The sequence below is a fragment of the Eulemur rufifrons genome, chromosome 7 (genome assembly GCF_041146395.1).
Source record: "Eulemur rufifrons isolate Redbay chromosome 7, OSU_ERuf_1, whole genome shotgun sequence".
In the NCBI taxonomy this organism is placed as follows: Eukaryota; Metazoa; Chordata; class Mammalia; order Primates; family Lemuridae; genus Eulemur; species Eulemur rufifrons.
In genome coordinates, this window is record NC_090989.1 from 82,144,432 (window position 1) to 82,167,717 (window position 23,286).

Below are 23,286 nucleotides of genomic sequence, written 5' to 3' on the forward strand. Positions count from 1 at the left end.
TAATTCCTTCTCATGTTCTTTGAGGCGCTTCCAAGTGCCAGTGCCAGGGTGAGAATCCCAGATGAGTCGCACAAGGTTCTTTCCTCAAAGTACACCCTGGATACATCAATACCTGTGTCAACGGGCATAACCACATTGAAACGGCTGCTCTGGGTAGGTTTCCTGGTAGTCTAAAGGGCAGAAGAAAGAAAGGACACTGACATTTGTTAAGCAACTGGAGTTGTGTTCTCCATCTATACCGCATTTAGTGATTTTAGAGTTATAAACCCAGAATGGCTTTAATGTCTAGAGATAGGCATATGCCATTCTAGTTTTATAATAAATAATAATATATGTCATTCTTTTTATTTCTTTAGTTTATCTTAGTGGTGGTTCAAAGTTTAGTGTCCATAAGACTTACTGTATAATGGTTTGTACACAAAACTCAATTTACTTTACTTATGGATAATTCAAGTGATTTTCAAAGTAATTTCAACTTGGGCCCCACTCCCCCCTTGCTTAATGACTTGAGAACCTAACCATTGTGCCTCACTGTATTCTCATTTTAGAGAATGAGGAAACAGGCCCAGAGAGTCTCAGTAAATTGCTCAACGTTACCCAGCTCGTGAGAGGCCAGAGTTAGGATTCCAATCTAGGTCTGATAGATCTTGACAGGCAGAGTTGCTGGACAGTATTTTATCATATAAAAGGTCTAACTAACCCTAATTTTGAGATAATATCCCTTTGTTTTATTCCAATATAAAATCTGTACCATTTAAATGTGTAGTTCAGTATAGTCTTCTTGAACAGAAATAAATGGTAGCAGTTAGTCTTCCCCCTCTCAGGCCATTTGTCTTTGTGGAGATCAATATGCCCTTAACTATCTCACCACCTGTACAGGAAACCTAGCCCAGAACATAAAGGATGCCTCCACACTATTTTGTGGAAAATTCAGGCAAATAGATAAAAGAGTTTACTAAGACTTGAGAAACTGCAACAAAGAAGAGTGCGAGTTTAAAAGATAATAAATTTCAAGCCACCATAGTCATATCAAGAAACTCTAGTAAATGGTACAGACTGATTTGTGTTAAGCCATAACTCTAGAGAATGATTGTTTTTAGGAAAGGATGCCGTTACTGAAAAGGAAAACTGCCCACTAAAAAAATCTATGTAGACATCTTGATAAATATTTGACTTTGGTTAGAATCAACCTGTCATCAAGGATCTAATATTTGAAGGGACTGAGAAACCAGTATCTGAGAACAGATGCCAAATAGTGACACTTAGCCTGAGAGTGTCACCTTGTGAGGCCATTTTTGAGAAGCACATGCTTTCATCACTGTGGAATCTGTCTGTTCTTCCTAATTCCAACACTAGAGTAATCCACAACTACCCCATATCTTGAACATCTAAAATGGCCATGAAAATAAACAACAGCTGCTTTTAGAGGGTAAGCAACATTCATCAAGAGTGACATTTATTGGATGCCTGCTGTACACAGAGTAGAGACAGAAGAAATGAACTTCAAGCAAGTGTACTCAAAACTCAGGATGGGGTTTTCTACCTTTGGTTAGTGCTGGTCTTATATGGAGGTAGCCACATTAGTTAGGTGTCAACTTCCTAAATACTACTCTCACTGAGGGGGATAAAGCCTAGTACAATTATAGGTGTATTTGAACTCATTTTCTGCTGGAACAGATAACCCTTTGACTTTGTAGGAAGAGGACAGAGCACTGGGTTTTTGACATAGGACAGAAGGAGGTGAGGAGAGAAAGTAAGGGGACTAGTTTAGAGAAACCAGTCCCATATATGGGACTTCTCAATGTGGGTACAGAAAGAAAATACTTTTTTTCTTTTTCACCTCTTGCTTTACCTTTCAGAAAACAACTTTAAAAAATATTTCCAAGAAACTTTTCTCGATTAAGCAATATGAATAATCAAATGAAAATGTTGGGGGAAGGGGCAGGGCAGAGTGTGAGGTGGGGGAAAAGAAGTCAGAACATCCAAAACAGGCAGAACTTTGATGTCTGCCTCCTGGGCCTATTTTTATTGTGATGTTAAATTCCATTTCTAAATAAATACATATTTATATCCTTTAACAAACACTCTGGACCCTGGAGATATAAAGATGAAGAAGATGATGGAGATACAAAGATGGTTCTTGAGTGGCTCACAGTACAACAGAGGAGTAGACATAAAAAGAAACAAATATGGCACAGTGGTAAGTATAATACTGTTGTTGTGGACACCTACTAGGGTGTCTGCTTCGAACCCTCTTCTCTGTGAAGTGAGGTAGTGTGAATTGCTGGGGGTAAAAGAAGGGAGGGGGAGGCAAGTATATGCGGTTCACGCAGGGAGGACAGTATAATTAAAGAAGTAGGGATGTGAAAAGCAAGATGCATTCTGGAGGCAGCAACTTTGACCTTGAGGTAAGTAGGGATATTTTAATTATAGACATTTTGGTTATGTAAGTGTGTTACTTCAGGTAGGCTACAGATTGGTAGGAAGAAATCCCCTGCATCCTCTATGCACACACATACATGCACACACACACATACAAAAACACAGAACAAATTCCTGATTTATTTGGCAAAGAACACAGAAACTTAGGTGAAGCAAGGTAGTCACATGAAGCAGTGGCAGAAGTAGCATATCTCAACGTAGCTTTTCCTGGATTTCCCATTTCCCCAAATAACATGTACAGCTGCTAGTGACACCATCTGCAAAAGGTAGCCTTTTTTTAATCTTAGAAACTTTTATATTGCCAATTATGAAGGACATACAAATAATCTATGACTTTATAAGAAATATTTGTAGGCAGTTTCTTTCTGGCTCTTGACCTGATGCAGACAATTTCAGCAAGGCCTCTTCCTCATCTTGGGTTAAGGATAAGGTGTCAGGGAGAGTGGGTACCACATAAGACCCAGAGGTCTGTTGTGATTCCTCTAACTTTAATTTTTCAGCATCTTTTTTAGTGATTCTCTTGTTTTTTTAAAAAACAAACTTTATTCTTTAGAGCAGTTCTGGGTTCACAGCAAAAGTGGAAGATACAGAAATTTCCCTATGTTTCCTACCCCCAACATAAGGATAGCCTACCCCATTATCAGCCTTTTCTACCGGAGTTGTACATTTGTTACAATTGATGAACCTACATTGACACATCATTATCATCTAAAGTCCATAGTTTACTTTAGGTTTCACTCTTGGTATTGTACGTTCTATGGGTTTGGACAAATGTATAATGAGAGAGTTCCTGTTGCTCCACATCATCACTGGCATTTAATATTACCAATGTTCTGGATTTTGGCCATTCTAATAGGTGTGTAGTGGTATCTCATTGTTGCTGCAATTTGCCTTTTCCTGATGACATTTGATGTTGAACATCTTTTCATTACCTCATTTGCCATCTGTTTATCTTCTTTGGTGGTGTCTGTTAAGGTCTTTTGGCCCATTTCTTAATTGGGTTGTTTGTTTTCTTGCTGTTGAGTTTTAAGAGTTTTTTGTATGTGTTCTTTGGTAAATATTTTCTCTTAGCCTGTGGCTTATCTTTTTATTGTCTTCATGGTATCTTTTTCACAGTAGAAATTTTTAGTTTTAATGAGGTTCAGCTTATCAGTTCTTTCTTTCATGAATCATGCCTTTGGTATTGTATCTAAAAAGTTATTACCAAACCCAAGGTCATCTGGATTTTCTCATATGTTATTTCCTACAAATTGTATAGTTTTGCATTTTACATTTAGATCTATGATCCATTTTGAGGTACTTTTGTGAAGGATATAAGACCTGTGTGTAGATTCATTTTTTTGCATGTGGATGTCCAGTTGTTCCAGCACCATGGGCTGAAAAGACTGTCTTTTTTCCACTGTAGTACCTTTGTCAAAGATCAATTGACTGTATGTGGGTCTATTTCTGGGATCTCTATTCTGCTCCACTGATCTATCTATTCTTTTGCCAGTACCACATTGTCTTGATTACTGTAGCTTTATGGCAAGTCTCGAAGTTGGATAGTGTCAGTTCTCCAACTTTGTTCTTCTCCAACTTCCCTGTTTTTTTTCCTTGAAAAAAATTCCTTTTTGTTGCTTAAGCCAGCTTTAGTAAATTTATGGTTTGGAACCAAGAGTCTTGACTAATACACTAAGAAGCTACCAACTAGGAGTCTCTTCCCTTTCTACTCTGCTGTTTTAAAAATGAAGAAACAAATATGAAAAGGTTAATAAATGTTTTTGTTGTTAAAAAACTAACTTTAGAATATATGTTGTCTAACTGTACATGTAATAGTCTTTCTACTGTGCCATGTAGTTTATAGGTCAGCTGAAGCAATGCTTTTTAAGGATGTAGTTTTTAAATATATACGTATGAAACTTATTTTAATTTTAAAATATTGTGATACAGGTCAAGTATCGCTTATCTGAAATGCTTGGGACCAGAAGTGTTTTGGATTTGGGTTTTTTTTAAAGATTTTGGAATATTGGCATATGCATAATGCGATATCTTGGGGATGGGACCCAAGTCTAAACACAAAATTCATATATATTTCATGTATACCTTATACACATAGCCTGAATGTACTTTTATGTTTCCCTTGGGGACACTGAGTAAATAGTGTTAGGCACCTGTGTTTTGACTGCAACCCATCACATGAGGCCAGTTATGGAATTTTCCACTATTGGTGTCATATTGACATTCAAAAAGTTTTGGATTTTGGAGAATTTTGGATTTCAGATTTTTTGGATAAGGGATGCTCAACCTGTGGTTAACTTCTCTTATGTGTCAACTTGACTGAATCAGGGGATGTCTAGACAGTTGGTTAAACATTGTTCTAGGTGTGTCTGTGAGGGTGTCCCCAGATGAGATTAGCATTTGAATTGGTGAATTCAATAAAATAGATTGCCCAACTAATGTAGGTAGGCATCATCTGATCCATTGAGGGCCTGAATAAAACAACAGACAACGGACAGAGGAATTTACGCCTTTATTCCCTGCCTCACTGCTTGAGCTGAGACATCTCATTTCCTCTTCTTCCGCTCTCAGACTGGGATTTTCATCATTGACTCCCCTTATTATTAGACCTTTGGACTCAGACTGAATTACACTGCCAGCTTTCCTGGGTCTCTGGCTTGCAGATGGCAGATCTCAGGTTTCTCAGCCTCCATAATCCTCTATAAATGTGTGAGCCAGTTCTTCATGAACTATACATATGTATCACCTATTGTTTCTCTGCTGAAGCCTAATACAAATATCCATTATTATATTAATATTCAAAGATAGTCTTGAACCTTTTTTCCAATAATGAAGCCACTTGGTTTCAATCCTGGACGTGGTGCAAGAGGTTTAGATTACAGATTTGCTACCTCATAAGGTAATATCTGTGTTCTGGTCAACATTCTATTCAAAGGCACCCTGAAGTGACTCAAGGAAGAATGAGGAACACTAAAAGTATGGCTAGATCAGCCAAAAAGCTATCCCTACTACTGAAAGAATAATTCAGACTACAAGCTCTTCCAGTAAGAGTTGGTACATCTTCATTCGTTACAATAGTCTTTGTTTGAAATGATTCCACCACCTTCTCTCTTTCTTTTTTATATCAAAGACCAACACCTCTCAAAAAGAAAAACGAGAAAAACATTGTCAGTTTGATCCACTTGAGGGTGCTATAAGATCATTGTGATATCCAGTTTCATGCCTTTTACCAGAAAACCTGCCAACTAAACAAGGATTCAGGGATGGAGAGCTGTGAACTGTCATATACAGTTATTTTAGAATACTTGTGCCTCTAACACCTTCTCCATCTTTTAATGATGGTAAATGTTTTGAAGATATTATTTTAATGTAAATCAGTTCATTTCTCATTGTCCAAGACTGATTAGCTTAGTCATTTTGAGTTTCTTTTTCCAAGAAGAAAGATCACTGATTTTAGTTCCAACGTAGAACAATTGGTTCTGAACAGACGTGGAGGTGAATATTGTACAACGCCAGGGCCAGAGGGCAGAGTGGTGGTGCATTTGCATCATAATCCACATATGATGTATGTGGCACTCCTGGAGATGTGCAGTGCTTGACCATATGTAGTGACCATCTGCAGTGCTAATCTCAGCCAGCATTTCTGCTATGTTTGTGTTTATTTACAAAAAAGACTAGGAAATAGAAAGAGGATATTTCAGAATAAATCTATTACGATTGTTGGGAAAGAACAGTTGAAATATGTGTGCAATACTGATATGGAAGACCGTTAGTGTGTTTACCTTCAGGTGCTTGGTCTTAAAGATACAAACCCATATACATGCACACATGCCCTTAGAATCTTAGATTCTCATCTTGTGGTAATTTCTCAGAATACTATTCCAGAGAACATGTCAGGATTATCATCAGAAGAACTGAAGGTTTAGTATTCTTTGTCAATACATCAATACATTTTGGATTGCTTTGATACCCATCATTTTTTTTTTTAAGAGACAGGGTCTCACTCTGTTGCCCAGGCTAGAGTACAGTGGTGCAGTCATAGCTCACTGTAACCTTGAAATTCTGGGCTCAAGCGATCCTCCTACCTCAGCCTCCCAATTATCTGGGACCACAGGTGTGCACCACTATGCCCAGCTAATTTTTACAACATTTTTTTGTAGAGATGGGGGTCTCACTATATTGCTCAGGCTGTTTTCAAGCTCCTGGGTACCAGTGATCCTCCTGTCTCAGCCTCCCAAAGTGCTGGGATTACAGGTGTGAGCCACCGTAGATATCCATTTTAATGTACTTTAAATATTTCTTTAAAATGAGAGTAATTGGTCACCTTTTAATTATTAAACAGTAATTTTTAAAAAATTTTATCGATGGAAGCACAAAGGAGAATTTCAGGGAGTAGAAATGTATTAAGGGTTTAGTATAGTGCCCTCCTTAATGGAATTCATTGGAAGATACAGTATATCAGGGAAAGGATTTAACTTTGATTCTAGCCATTTCAGATATGGCATTTGATTATCTGTAGACATAGTGATCAGATTGCTAGATGCATTAATTCATTCATTCAACAGATATTTGTTGAGGATTAGGCACTGTTTCAGATGTTAGGGATATAATAGTGAAAAAGTGCACCAAGATTCCTGCCTTCATGGAGCTTATTATCTGGAGAGAGATAATGAGCAATAAACATAGTAAATAAGTAAATGATATAGTATATATATAAAGAAGTATAGTATATATATAAAGAAGTATATATATAAAGAAATAAATATAAAAAAAGAAGTAAATCGGTAAGGCAGCATTGGAAATGCAAAGAAATGGGTGTAGTAGTTTTAAACAGAATAGTTAGGGCAGATCTCATTGAGAAGTTGACATTTAAGCGAAGACTTGAAGGAGATGAGGAGTTAGTTATTCAACTTGTTTGAGAGAAAAGAGTTCCAGCAGGGGAACAGCCAGTGCAAAAGTCACAAGGCAGGAAGGTATTTGGTGTATTTGAGAAATAGCAAGGAAGATAGTGTGGCAGGAACAAAGTGAGTATAGAGGTACAGAGTTTTGTAGGGCATTGCAAGAACTTGGCTTTTACTATTAGTGTTTGGGAGTAGCTTCAGTGTTTTAAGCAGAAGGATACATTATGACTTTCATTATAAAAAGGTCGTTTTGGCTGCTATATGGGCTAGAATTGACTAAATACCTATTGCTCATAATAGGTGGGAGATAGTTTTATAGAAGGCTGAATATCTCTTCTTACTTCTTAGGAAACATAATTGCATTTTAAAACTTACCTGTCATTGCATAGAATGAGAATACGAAGTTTCAATAGCTACAAGAAGACTAAAAGTGTGAGCAAGGTAGATAGGTATCATAGTGGAAACAGCTTTAGCCCAAGAGTCCCAGGTGTATTTGGAGGAAATCATCTAATCTCCCATGCTTCTCTTGTCACCTTTAAAACTAAGGGGTTAGATCCAATGAACTTTGAGATATAACCCTTAACATTCTCTGTTCTATGATGAAAACAGTCCAAGTGCTAAAACTGCATGTCTCTCTTTAAGCCACTGTGTTTCTTTTTCTGTGAAATCAGTATGAAGTTATTTTCCTATTGTATTGCAGTGCTGGTAAGTGTGGCTTCCTACTGTGGCTGGTCTCTTTAAGTGAATGAAATTCTCTATAGTTCCTTTAGTTGTAGTTAGAAAAGGGACCCGCCGCAGAAGTCACAGGGAGAGATTGGCTGGTCACTGTTAGGAAGTCTCAGTGTGGCAGTTCCATGAGGTAGACTGTATTCTGGGCACTGATCCTCAGTTTTCTAAGTGCAGAAATCCAAGTCGGGCTTGGCAGAATGATCCACAGTAACCAACTAGCTAGACACTGATTTAGAAATCACATTGATGATCATGTTAACAGTGAACTATAAATGCTATGTGAATCAGAAACTCATATTGAGTATCAATATATTCTTCATGGAAAGCCAACTTCAGTCAGAAGCTTGTTTGTGAACCTAAAATAAGAGCAAAAACAGTCTGTTGGGTGATAATAATTACTAATTTCATCAAACTATGTAATCTTATGCATTCGTTTCCTCTATATGGGCATTTCTGCTGAGGGAAGCAAATACCCTGCTTACCTTGTTCTCCCTGCCTGACTCCCCTTATCTCTCTCTTTATTTCTCTCTCTTATCTCTCTCTGTCCATATATATGTCTATATACATATGCACAAATGTGTATTATGAATATAACATATATGCATGTATACATATGTATATATAATACATATAATGTTTGTAGCATATATATGAAAAATATGACTGCTGATGTGTGTGTGTGGGTATTTGAAAACTGTCTTCAAATACAGTTTTCAATTTTTTTTTAAACTTTCTTAAAATGGAAGCCCAATATACAAAACAGATGACAGCAGAGCTACTCTTGTTGAAGCAGTGGCAGGAAGATACTGAGAACTCAACCCATGAATTCCCTTTCCGCTTTGTCACCATCCCCTTCTCCCTTGCACACTTCAAATGATGGATGGAGAGGTACCTTTAAGGACTTGTTAACAGATTACTTCTTTTGGCAGGGTTCTGTATCACTGATTATGTTTCAGCTTAAATTATAATTGTATGCTAATCGTTCTCCTCTATGTCTATGTTTTAGTCATTCTGGAATTATGCATTTCTCCAATTCTCCACCCACCCACACATACCTTCTCTTCTACTTGTAACCACTCCCACAGATGATGTTTCTTGTTTATTATGCTTTGATCTTTCCTGGTTTCACTTTCTCAGAAGCTAATCACATTTCCAAGTTTAAGAGGGCTCCTGGGTTCTTTGCCCAAGTAAATTCATTATAAAGCCCTTCATGATCTGGTCTCTGCATTTGTTTCCTAACTCATTTTCAACTCTCTTCATCAGTCATCAGAATTCAATCACATACATTTTCTGATATTTTCTAAATACTCCGGAATTTTTCTCACCTCATAGCTTTTGTACTTGTTTTCTAAAATGCTTTTCCCTCACTTTTCTTTAATTTCTTTTTATCTTCAGGTCTCAGCTTAATGGATGCCTCTTCTCTTTCACAGAACTCCACTTATTTCCATAGTACATTTATCATAATTTATTTCCTTATTGAATATCTATATTCTGCACAAAAATATAAGATCCATGAAGGCAGGACCATATGAATCTTGTTCATGACTCTGTACTCTTTAACTAGCTCAATGCCTGGCACATATCAAATACCAAATAAATATATTTGAATGAATGAATGACTATACAAAATTTTACACGTAGATATCACACTCATTCAGAGTAAAGGATGGGACACCCCTCATATATATCCCTCAGTCATATACATGGCTAGCAAAGCTTGGTTAACTAGGTTGGATGGAAGGGGATGGAAATAAACTCCAGTTATGGGCAATGAGACCACCTGTTGGCATGGGAGGTAGTTATGGCAAACAAAACATATCATTTGGAAATTATAGCAACAGACAAAGGGTATATACCAAAAAAGTAGCCCCTCTTGCAGGTTGAAACTGCTTTAAAAGTGCTTTCTAGACAGTTGCAGGAAGCACAGTGACTAAATACTCCAGGAACAGGTTCGTTGAGTTTTGTTTTTTAGCTTGATTTTAAAGAAGGTTTTTGTTTTTTTTTTTTTAAATAAACTTAAATATGACTTAATGATCTGTCACCTAAAAAAGTAAATGTAACTTTCTCTTTTACTCCTGTTATCCACCCCCCTTTCTCTACAAGTTTTACATTTGGTTTTTGTCTTTTTCTTGTATTAACAGCTGTTGATTTCATTGTATCTGTGACTAGGGATAGTCTGTGGTATTCCATGCTCGCAGGACAAATATCTGTGTATTTGTTGTGTTAGTCAGGGTTCTCTAGAGAAACAAAAACAATGGGATACATATGTGTATATTTAAAAGGAGATTTATTTTAAGGAATTGGCTCATGCAGTAATGGAGGCTGGCAAATCAAAGTGTACAGGGTCGGTCTACAGGCTGGGGACCAAGGAAGAGCCAGTGCTGCAGTTCAAACCTGAAGGCTCTCTGCTGGCACATTTTCTCTTGCTTGGAGGAAGTCAGTCTTGTTCTCTTCAGGCCTTCAGCTAATTGGACGAGGCCTTACCCAGATGATGGAAGGCAATCTGCTTTACTCAAAATCCATCAAGATTTAAACGTTAATCTCACCTGAAAACACCCTCACAGAAACATCCAGTATAGTGTTTGAACACATATATCTGGGCACCATGGCCCTGCAAGTTGTCATAAAGTTAACCATCACATTTGTGTCCTACTTCAGTGCCACTTTTTACGACAATGAAGCCTATTTGGAGCACCACAACCCCATGATGCAAAGCAGCTGGAAACCACATTATTTGAGGAACAGGTGAAGGAATGGGGAATGTGTAGAAATTCTGCCTCATGCAATCTACTGGGTTCTATACTCACCCATACTCAATATCAGTCTGAGTTGAATCATCATTTTTTTACTTATGTCAGAGTTATAATATGAATTGTAGAGATTTCATAGTCTTTTGGTCTAAAATTGCTTTAATTTCACTTAAAGGCCTTTGTCAACAGAATTTCAAAGCTTATAATGCTTTTTTATTTTACTGCTTCCAAGATCTAGAATTTAAAGATCTTCTTTATTCTCCATGGTGATTTCTGAAAAATAACTTCCGTGTTGAGCACTGAGTAAAAAATTATCCCTCATCATGGATCATTGACTACAGGTGACTTTCTTTCTTGAGGCATCAAACATCACTCCTAATTGTAGCAGCCTAGAGTTTTGCTGTTACCCATTTTATGCCCATTTCTGTGGCCACATTTCAAGTCTTCTCCCCAACAATAACATATAAAACAAACACCATCAGGTTAGGAAAGGTTTTTTGGCTTTTTGTTGTTATTTTTTCCTGTGACTTTTCATTGGCTAGTGATCCAGAATTTATTGTGTTTATTTTCATTGGTATCATGACAACTAGCATAAATATGAGATTTGCAATTAATTCATTCACCTAATATTTATTTGAATATCTAACTTGTTCTAAGCAGCTCTAGGTGCTGGGAATTCAGTGATAAACAAATCATAGAAATATACCAATTGAAAAAAGGTAGCATGAGTGATTATTGCTGATACTCTGCTTTTATCCTGAATAATCTTCCTGAATTCTAAGCTTATGGTCTTGGATATGAAAGAAAAGTAAGTTATTTTTTATAGCTTCCATCAGATCCACAGAATAAAAGAGGTAGCACTCTTGTTATAACTTAAAGTTTTAGGGAAGAAAAAAATTCACATTAGTATAGAGTAATTTCACAATAATAAATACCATCACATTGATTAGCTCTCAATAATTAAAATATTTCCAGGTTGCCATTGCCTTTTATTTCTGGCCAAATTAAAGATAACTCATCCCTGAAGTATATAACAAAAAAGCCTCTTTAGAATCCTTGCCGTTAGTAGTATATCAGTGGAATTTTTATACTATTTACTAGGAAATTCATTTTATGAAATATTCTGGGTTTACATAATCCCTTTTCTCAGTGCTCATGAAGCAAGAGAGTTGAATTGTGAGACAAGTGTTCTTGTGATAGATTCTATTAAAAATGATCAAACAAAATATATTTTATATAGAAAATACTGAGTGGATTATTACTAAATAATTAGTACTAAGTGGTATTGCTACAGAGATTTTTCTGGGCAATCTCTCTTTACAAACCTACTTGTCTTTTTCAAACATTGATGCCTTATCTGTTCTCAGAATTCACATGTGAGACTTTTTGGCATGCTTGTCCATTTAGATTTTACAGCCTTTTAATTTTTCTAAAACTCTATCATAGGTGTTCATTTCAGTTTCTCCCAAGATACATGCAAGACCCGTGTTCATCTGGGGTGGTAACACTTCCTCTCTAAGGCTAGCCCCACCTTATCACATATTAAGTCTTGGAGGGAACTATGAAAATCTTTTATTTTTACATTATTTTTTAGAGACAGGATCTTGTTCTTTTGCCCAGGCTGAAGTGCAGTGGCACAATCATGGCTCACTGCAGCCTCGAACTGCTGGGCTCAAGGGATCCTCTTGCCTCAGCCTCCTGAATAGTTAGGACTACAGGCACCCGCCACCACACCCACCTATTTTTCTAAAAATTTTTTTATTTTAGAGAAGGAGTCTCACCCAGGCTGGTGTTGAACTCCTGGCCTCAGCCTCCCAAAGTGCTGGGATTATAGGTGTGAGCCACCATGCCTAGCCAGAAAATCTTTTAGATCTTTCTCACTTTGAGCCTCCCTCACCTCTTCCATGTATTGTGCTCCGTTTTCCCAAAGACCATGCAGTGATCAAATACCAGCTCCCTAAGAAACTTTTGTCAGTTTAATTAGAAAAGAGGACTAGTTCATTCCTCCTTTGTTCTCCAGGAAGTCATTTATAGTTCCCATACCCATCCTCTTTCTCTCTTCTACTAAGTTCTCTTTTCTCCTGATTTAGAGAAGGAATGGAGATGGAAGTAAGCAGAGAGAGCTTAGGCACTTTTTTCTGTAGGTTTCTTCCTTGGAATGAATTCTGGTGCAAGTACAAGGAAAAAGGTCAAGGTAAATTGCTTCTCCTCTTCTTTCTTTGATGGGTTTACTCTTTGTGCCTTATACTTTCTCTCTAGAGCTCTAGTAGGCTTGCTGAGGTTCACCATGCCATAGCAGCTTGAAAGAAATGAATTAGAGAATGCTGGAGGGATGGTTTGGCACAGTGAGTGCCTGCTGACAACTCTAGGACCCTGTGTAGTCCAAAAAATACGTGAAAAAGCAATGAACATTTTCTCTGCGTCCACGAGAAAGAAAGGGCACAGAATGTAGGAAAGAAAAAGAGACTCAACAGACTTGTAGGAGGATTATCATCTCTTAACCAGGTTGGGGAATCCCCTAGGGAAGATGAGGGGAGATCAGAAGAGAATGCTGCTACATCTCAGTAGATCATCAACACAGTAGGGAAACATGATCTCCAAGGATACTGGCTCCCAAGAATGAGACCAGTTAAGATTCAAAGTGGAACTCTTCTATTCCAATGTCATGGTGGCATTTATTTAAGTCTCCCAGCTTAGCAACAACCAAAGAGGAGGAAGAGGACAAAGAGAAAGCAATCTTGAATAGTACTGCATTTTCATTTTGGTACATCTCAGTTTGTGTTTTGTTAAACAGACTGAAATAAAATGATATCTTGTTCCCCAACTGCTCTTCAAGCATGTAGCTTTAAATTTATTACTGGATAATTTTAGAGATGTGCTTATTTTTGTAAAGGAATAAACATGAAGTCAGCCTGCAAACCTATGAGAAGCTTACCTGCACTTTATGTAGGTAAGCAATTTAGAAAGTATTATTTAGGTACATAATTGAAAGGAAAGGTAAAAAAGCACCATAGGCAGCTAAAAATAAATGATCTTCTCTATCATTTTAGAGATGTGATGATTAAGTACTTGCATACTTCACTTTGTCTTATCAGCAAATACACAGCTGCAATAAAAACCTCCGTCTGCCTTATCAACGGGATCTGAAAGAATTGAATCTTGTGTCCACTTGGTTAGAGTTTTCCATCTCTAAACATCAGGATGATTTAAGAGAAATATACATCTAGGCTCAGCTCTAATAGTCCCTTGCCATTCACTTGATAAAATTCACTGTGAGCTGCAAGTTCATGCAATGTCCCTGGTTAAAATATGGCAGTTCTACTACTGTTACCTTATCTTACTTTAATTTCTCTGAGACATAAACTTGCATTTCTTCAGCATTTGAATATAAAATGTTGTCTAGTTTTGGGTCACTTGGACTTTGTTGATTCTTAGTACCTAAAATAATCTAAGCCTTTCCAGCTTCAAGTTTCTGTGAATGTGTGATTCTTCAAAACCATTTATCTTAGGAAAAAATTATACTTCATTTTCAGAGGAAAATATCCAAAAGTATCATTTTTTAATTAACATCAAATTGACTCATGAATTCATTCTCCTATGCCATTAGTTTGGGAAGCAAATTTAACAACTAAAACAGAAATGGCTCTGATTTTTCAGGGATTAGCAGGCGAAAGAGAATACTTATGTTGTAGAAAGTGTTTATAGAGTCTAGAAAGCTAATATAAATATTTAATAGCACAGCAAGTCATATTATTGAGTGATGGGAAGTTTTATATACATACATATATAGAGAAATGTATGAACATATATCTATGTATAACTGTGTAGATATAAACATAAATATTTCATAGCTTCATTGGCATGCAGTGTGGAAATTAGAAAGTAGAAGTTATTAGTGTATTTTTTTCATGCTACTGAGCCTAAACTGGTAGCTTCGTATATTCCTGAACATCGTGATAATTAAGAGCTAAAAAGTGAAATGGCTTATCAAATAAAATATTGTAGGCCTTAGTGGTCATTTGTTGTCTTTTGGCTGCCTAGCATCCATTTTTCCTAGTTTTGGTAACAGTACTCTAAATTTCTCTCAAGGGATCACCCTTCCCCCATTTTCTGTCCTTAGGCTTTGGGTGGCCTATAGCATTGAGTCTAAAGATAGGCATGTGACTCAGTACAGACCAATCATCATGCCTAGTTCCTATGATTAAATTGATTGGTTTAGGAATGGACAGGTTACTTGATTTAGGACAGTAAAAGTCAAATCTAGGAACTCTGATTAAACTGTTAAAAGGACTTTTGTTCTTTATTTTATTAATTTAATTTAATTATTATTTTACTGTTTTCCTTCTTGATTTCAATCTGAAACTGCTATCAGATATCTTGCTGCCACATGGAGACTTTGAGTGAAGTCTGCGTGGAAGAGAACAGAACTGAGAGACAGAAAGATACTGAGTCCCAGTGACATCTGTTGAGATGTGCATCACGCTGGGCTGGGTATGAAGATGGAGCTACTCCTATGCTTTTCAGATACCTAAGTCGACAAATCCCCTTGCTTGCTTAGACAAGCTTGAGTTAGGTTTTCTGTTACCTGCAGCAAGAGAGTACTATATTGGATATTTCCCATCTGCTCTCCAGATTCAGGCTGCTCTTTTCCACCTTTCTCTGTGCCCCAGGGGCCTGACTTGTGTGCACTGCATCAAAGAGCTCATTGGCCCTCTGGCTTGTTTTCAGCCAATGGAAATCTCCCTAGAGAATGAGATCAGCACATTTATTCTCTGGGGCAGGGCTGGGGAACCTGTGGCCTTAAGGCCACATGTGGTCATCTAAGTCCTTAAGTGTGGCCTTTTGACTGAATCCAGATTTTACAGAACAAATCCTTTAATTTGTATTGATACATTTTTGTTCATCTTTTGTATTTTTATTTTATTTTTAAAATGAATGTATTTAAAATGCCAACAAATAAAATAAGTTTCAACAAAATGATCCTCCCATTGACTGGCACAATGAGAACATTGGTAAGCTTTAAGGGCTAAATCAACAGCTGCTAGGCTCATGACTTAGTTGACTGGTGGCACCACCTGACTGATGCCACTACCACATGAGGCTGGTTTGTGAGATTTTATGGGGGTCAAGTATAGCCAGTCTCTTATCAGCTTTTGACAACGGTGCACTGTGTTTCTGTCTGAAGTGGAATTTGTGAATAGTTGCACAGCTAGACAGTATTTTTTAATTCTGCCTGCTTAACAGCCCATCATGTCAAAGAAGACCAAGAGAATGCTTAGGGAAGAAAATAAATTTTTTTAATGAGGATTTGGAATTGCAATATTATCTTGTTTCCATTAAAGATAGGATGATTTGCTTGTTTTGTGATATTGCAATATCAACATTAAAGAAAGTCAATGCTCACTAGCATTATAACACTCATAACGACCACAAATATTTTAAATTACAGAGAGAGGCACAAAAGGTTGTATTGAAGAAATTAAAAGATGGAAAGTAAAAGCAAAGACAGTTCTTTCAAGCAGCAAGAAAACCTGGAAATAATGCCACTAAAGCAACTTATAAAGTAGCTTATATACTTGGAAAAAACGGGAAGCCATTCAGTGATGCAGAAATTGTGAAAGAATGTATTGTTGAAGTTGTAGGACACTTAGACCCTGATAGCATTTCAAAGTGCAAATGCAGAAGCTTTTTAATTTAATCAGGTCCCATTCATTTATTTTTGTTGTTGCTGTGATTGCCTTAGGGGTCTTCCTCATAACTTCTTTGCCTAGGCCAATGTCTGTAAGAATCTTTCCTATGTTTTCTTCTAGAATTCTAATAGTTTCACACCTAAGGTTTAGGTCTGTTATCCACTGTGATTTGATTAAATTAAAAAGCTTCTGCACACCCAAAGAAACAGTCATGAGAATAAACAGACAACCCACAGAATGGGAAAAAATTTTCGCATACTACACATCAGATAAAGGACTGATAACAAGAATCTAGTTAGAACTCAGGAAAATCAGTAAGAAAAAATCAAACAACCCTATCAAAAAGTGGGCAAAGGACATGAATAGAAATTTTTCAAAAGAAGATATAAGAATGGCTAAGAAACATATGAAAAAATGCTCAACATCTCTAATCATCAGGGAAATGCAAATCAAAACCACAATGAGATATCACTTAACTCCAGTGAGAATGGCCTTTATCAAAAAGTCCCATAACAATAAATGTTGGCGTGGATGCGGAGAGACAGGAACACTCATACACTGATGGTGGGACTGCAAACTAGTGCAACTCCTGTAGAAAGCACTATGGAGATACCTTAAACAGATTCAAGTAGACCTACTATTCAATCCAGCAATCCCATTATTGGGCATCTACCCAAAAGAACAAAAGTCATTCTATAAAAAAGACACATGTACCCGAATGTTTATAGCAGCACAATTCACAATTGCAAAGATGTGGAAACAACCCAAATGCCCATCAATTCATTAGTAAAATGTGGTATATGTATACCATGGAGTATTACTCAGCTATAAGAAATATCGGTGGTATAGAATCCCTTTTGTTCTCCTGGAGAGAGTTGGAACTCATTCTATTAAGTGGAAGTATCCCAAGAATGGAAAAATAAGCACCACATGTACTCACCAGCAAATTGGTTTCCCTGATCATCACCTAAGTACACATTTGGGAATAACCCCAATTGGGTATTGGACTGAGGAGTGGAGGTGGGGGGAGGGGATGGGTGTACACCTACATGATGAGTGCGTTGTGCACTGTCTGGGGAATGGTCATGTTTGAATGTTCTGACTCGGGGGGGATGGGGGATGGGAGAGGGGATGGGTAGAACTACATGATGAGTGCAATGCACACTGTCTGGGGAATGGACATGCTTGAAGCTCTGACTTGGGGGGATGGGTGGGACATGGGCAATATATATAACCTGAACTTTTGTATGCCCATAATAAGCTGAAATTAAAAAAAAAAAGATGAAGAACTCTTTAAAAAAAAAAAGTGCACATGACTGCCTCTTTCAAGGAGATACATAACAGATTGGCAGCATGAATTAGGCTTTAACTTAACAGAACAACTTCATGCAATACTTCAGAAAGAAAACATAAATTGTTAAATTGCTTTGGATGAATCAACTAATACTACTGGCTCAACACAGGGTTTATACTTCATTTGGGTCATAACAGAAGATTTTCTTTGCTATGAATAGTTACTTGCTTTGGGCACTCTTGCAAACAGAACACAGAGAATAGATATCTTCAACAACTTTCAAGATAAATGTCATGAAGTGTACTGAATTTGGTAAATTTAGTGAGCATATGTACAGATGGTAAACCTTCCACAACAGGAAAACATGAAGGGTTTATTGCACAGATAAAAAAAGTATTAACTAACCTGTAAATTCACTTTGTGAAAATGCATTGGGCAGAACATTCATGATGTATGCCATTTTCTACATGTATGTTATAGTTATAGTTTAATTAAAATTTTTATTCAAAAAATCGAGATAATAAAAAGGAAAATAAAAAAAAAGTATTAACAGATCCAGATGCTCTTATTTCTTTTCATTGTATGTTGCATCAGCAAAATTGCTGTGCTAAAGCTACTATTTTAAGTGACACTTTGCAACAACCTGTAAGTATTGTTAACTATATTCATGCAAATGCAACATGGCATCCTCAGTTTTATAACATGTGAAGTTGAAAGATGAGGTATTCAGTGTGAATATGCTGTCTCATTCTAAAGTGTGTTGGCTATTGCAGGGGCAGGGGTAAGCCAAACTTTTATCTCTGTGAGAACAGATTGTTAAATTTTGAAGAACAGAATCAGAAATGTGAATTATTGAAAGAAGGTTTCTATAGGAATGCTGCATTTCTGTGTGATATATCATGTCAAATCAAAAGGACTTGAATATTTCTTTGCAAGGTAAAACTAAGTCTATATATGATATGTGGCAAAAAACACAAACATTTCAAAAAAAAAGCTATCTTTTTTCAAAACACTTCTTCAAAAGGAAATTTCAGATAAATATTTTCCCCAGTTAGCAAAGGTCATTGATGAGCAGGATGATATATGTGAATCATTTGAAGAATATACAGCTGTCATGTAGACCTAATAATTCGAGAATACAATGAAAGTTTCACTGACTTTAAGAATCGTGATATCACACTCAAATTAGCATTTCAGCCTCACCTAGTTAGTTTATATCCCCAAGGCACCTAAAGAACTACAATTGATTGAGCTCTCAGTAGGTGACATTTTAAAGTCATTGTCTGATGTTAAGAAAGCTCCAACTGAAATATGGAAAAATGCAGTAGAATACCCAAACCTTTGCCAACATACCTGAAAAATGCTTTCTTGCTTTTCAACCACTTACTCATGCAAATCTGCATTTTCTTACCTACCCCAAATCACGATGCCCTCAAGGTCACAAATGACTGATACCCACCTAAAGGATCAACTGAAACTGGGGACCTCTGTGCTGCAACCAAATATTCAAATGCTTGCCAACAAAAAGCAGACACAACAAAGTCATTAAAAGGTTAGTTAACTTTAAAATTAACAAATAGTTTTCATCTTTTGAAATTATTAAGTACATAGTAGATTTTTATAAAATAATGTACATTTTTAAGGATATCTAATTGAAATTTCTTAAATGTGGCCTTATTTGATTATAGCTAAATTAATGTGGCCTTCCAAATCGAAAAGGTTCCCCACCTCTTGTTTATACCTAGTTTTATGTTTGTGTGTATTTTAATGGAATTTTTAATTAAAAAAATTTTTTTTTCTTCAAAAGAAATATATACATTCTGTAGTTTTGATAGGGACTGGCTTATTTGGCAGATCCGTCCCCTTGGCTAGACAGTACCGGTAGCTGTTTCCCATGACAGGTACAGTGGCTGTCATAAGTTGTGAAAGTGGCACTCTGGTTTATACATCAGTCTCCAGGAACCTGGTTAAAATGGTTCTGCTCTGAGGCCACAATCCACCTTGGATGGATGAGGGTGAAATTGCCAGTCTGGTAGGTCAAAATGGTCAAATATCAGCATTTTTCTTCTCAAGTAACTTAATATATACTCAGGCTTCTTTTCTTCAAGAAAGAGAACCTGACCTACACCAATAGGAAGGCATCAAAATAGAGACTTCTTGGCAGGCAACTAATCTTTACTGATGCTATCCTGACCAATACCATTCAGTCATATTAGAATTAACAAGTAAAGGCTTTTCTCTTAAACAAAAATATTAAAAGAATATGATTTTTAAAAAGCAACTATTGAACACATGTTAGTCCAATATAAATAAATTTTAAAATTCAGAAGGAATATGAAATTAAACAAAAGTGAGACACTGTTTGGGGGAATTATTTGGCCTTTAATCAGGCGGGGCTTCTTCTTGATAGGCCAGAAATTAATCAATCAATTATTTGTATAAGGCAGTGCAGGAAAAGATTCAGAACCCCCAGAAACAGTTATCAGTCAGAATAGTTTTTCAATAAAGTCCCTTTTGTTTTCTATTCAAGAAAAATTAAGAAGTAATCAAATGTTATCCACACTGATTGCACAGCCCTTTCTTGTGAAAGTCCCTTATTTTTATTGTTTTGAATTTCCCAACAGGGATGAACCGCCACCCATATCTAACTGTAAGAGAGGCAGCCAAAGACGGGTTTGTCCATAGTTATTGCTTCCTTGGAGCTGAGGTGATCTGCCTCCCTCTTTCATACCAAACATGATTGTTAGTGACGATGTCCAAATGCTACTTTTCCAGTTTCTTTGGGGGCACTGAAACGTGCATTCCACTCTCCTCTGTGAAATACTTTTCGGTAACAAGCATGGCAAAATCCTCATGACGTAGGGCAAGATATGAAGAGCCTGAAGAATAGCTCATGTTCTTGTTAGTTCACATGTTTAACGTTTATAATTTGTCTCTTTGGAGGGAAACACCCCAAACCTGTGCGCAGTAGGTCCATGTCTTCTTTGTTCCCAGATGAAGGAAGGATTCTCCCTTGAAAGGCCAATGAAACCTGGCCTGAGAAACAAAATATTTCAAGACTTCCATGGTGTGACACCAAAGGGCTGAGGTTACAAAAGCAGATACATATGCACGAAAGAAAAAATGTGATACGATGGATCTGTGAAAAAGAGCTGAGTAAAATTATAATAAATAGTAAAATATTCCTGAGGTCCTGTGATACTAAAGTTATTCATTTTTTAATTTAATAATAATTTATAAGAATCTATATTTTTCTGGAAAGAGGCTTCTAAAAAAAGAATCTATTACATGTAAAGTTCTGTATTAATATAAATAATTACTATATATACAGCACTACAATAGGTATTTTATGCACATTATTTCAAAATATTATGAATTAAGTATTATTATTACCCCATTTTACAGAAGAAAAATAGGAAGCTAAAGAGGTTAAATAACTTGTTTAAGTTTGTAAATGGCAGTGCTGAGATTTGAATTTACATCTGACTATTTTCTTTCTATTACAACACAAGAACCACTTAAAAACATTTGAAGATTGAAGGGATATAAATATTTAGAGTATTGAACACTGTACAAATCAATACTCTGTTAAAGTAAATATGAATCATTTTCAAGTTAGCCACCTAAATTTCATTTGGGGTCAAAAGCATAAATATTAAAGTGCTTTTTCTGTTGACAGCAATATTTCCAAGTCTCTTCTGTAGCCCTTGTCAACGGCTAATGTCACAATAAATTTTATAGGGGTAACAGAAAAACTATCATCATTTTGGTCAGTGTGGAAATTTTCCTGCTGGCTCTTTTGTGTCAGGCTTTGGCAATAGAGTTAACTCTCAAGTCTAAGAAGTCTGGAGTCTGCAGAATACCTAACACTGGATTCTTTTCTATGTGTTTGCCAAACAATAGCTAGGAGTTACAGCTACTCAGTTCTATTTTGACTTCCATGGTAAGGGACTTGACCATGATCATTTCATAAAAACATTTGGTTAGTAATTTACTTATACAAGCTCTTATTGAGCACCTATTAATATAATGTACATGACAGGGAATTTTGTTCATTTCTTTCAAAATAGTCTTACATAACCAATGAAAATAAAATCAATAGTAATTTGCATATGTACCTTAGGTAACTATGGCATGTTTAGGACCATTTCTATGACTCAATTTGCATATGTGCTCTAAGGAAGACAAGTGAAGAGTATCTATAACTATTTCTAAGTCTTCTAGATACCTCAGACCTTACCAGGGGGTTTATGTACCTTTTTCACTATAGTCCCATGCATATCCCTTACATATAGTTTGTGTTAAAATAATATAAATTTCTTGAATAAATGAGCTCTATATCCTTTCAAATCTTTAAGAGTCGTCCTTACAAAAAATAACAGTAGCATGTGGACCAAAGGCCCTAATTCTACTCCTGACAATATGCCAAACCCACCATCTGACTTTTTAAACAAGCCATAATAACTCACTTCATCCATAGGCGTCCGTGGAACTGAGCAAATGACTGGGCTGTTAAGGGAGGTATCAGATGTTCCTTAGTATAGCACCAGTGGCTTTTGGCTCATCTCCGAAAATAGAATAAGCCCCTATCGACCAGGCCTTTCACCAGAAAGCTTATGATGAATAAGCTGCCATTTGGAGGTGGTGTTCGGAAATACTGGTGAGTGGTTCAATGCCTGCAGACCTAGGAACTACAGAGAAGGTGGCAAATTCTGGGACGTTGCTGTCAGAATAGCTTCAGAAGTTCCCATAGGGGTGGCAGAGTCCAAGGACTAGTTGGACCCATCTAGTGGGCAGACAGGGAGATGAAACTGACTTTGGGCAGTGAAAGAAAGTGCAGTAATCACAATGCACCCAGAATCTTGGGGAGCCTGATAGGTGAGAGTGAAGACAAGCTGGCTAGAAGACAAGAAGCTTCCAGAAGTGACCAGTTAGGGCCCCCTTAAAGGAGCAGGTGAAGCATGCTTAGAGGGAGGGCGTCTAACAGCAGTGCAGGGAACTAAAGTCTTAGGCTGGGTTTGAGGGAAGAATGCCAAACTCTGGAGGCAGTAACTACGAATAGCACAAAAGGTCAGGGCAGGACACGGCAAGGTTAGACTAATGTTTTGTCTGATAGTCACGAAATTTCCCCGGAAGAGCTCTTAAAATCACCCTGCTGCTCACTCCTTATACCAGTCCTCAGATTCTATAAAACTGATGACTGCCTTTTGCTCAGAGAAAATCCATTTATTTGATTCTATTTTTAACTCTTTTCCTCAACTCCTAAGCTATCTATAGTCAATATTTTTCAAATGGTTTTAAAGACTCAATGAACAAAATTAAAAATAGTGACAATATCACTAAACTTTACCTTAGTGATCCATCCAGCAATAGCACAGATCCCAAATTCATCTGGCCCCTTCCTCTCATTTTACATGCAAAGCACTAAGGTTCAGGGAGGCTGGGTGACTTCTTTAACACAGCACAACTAGTTAGAAGTAGCA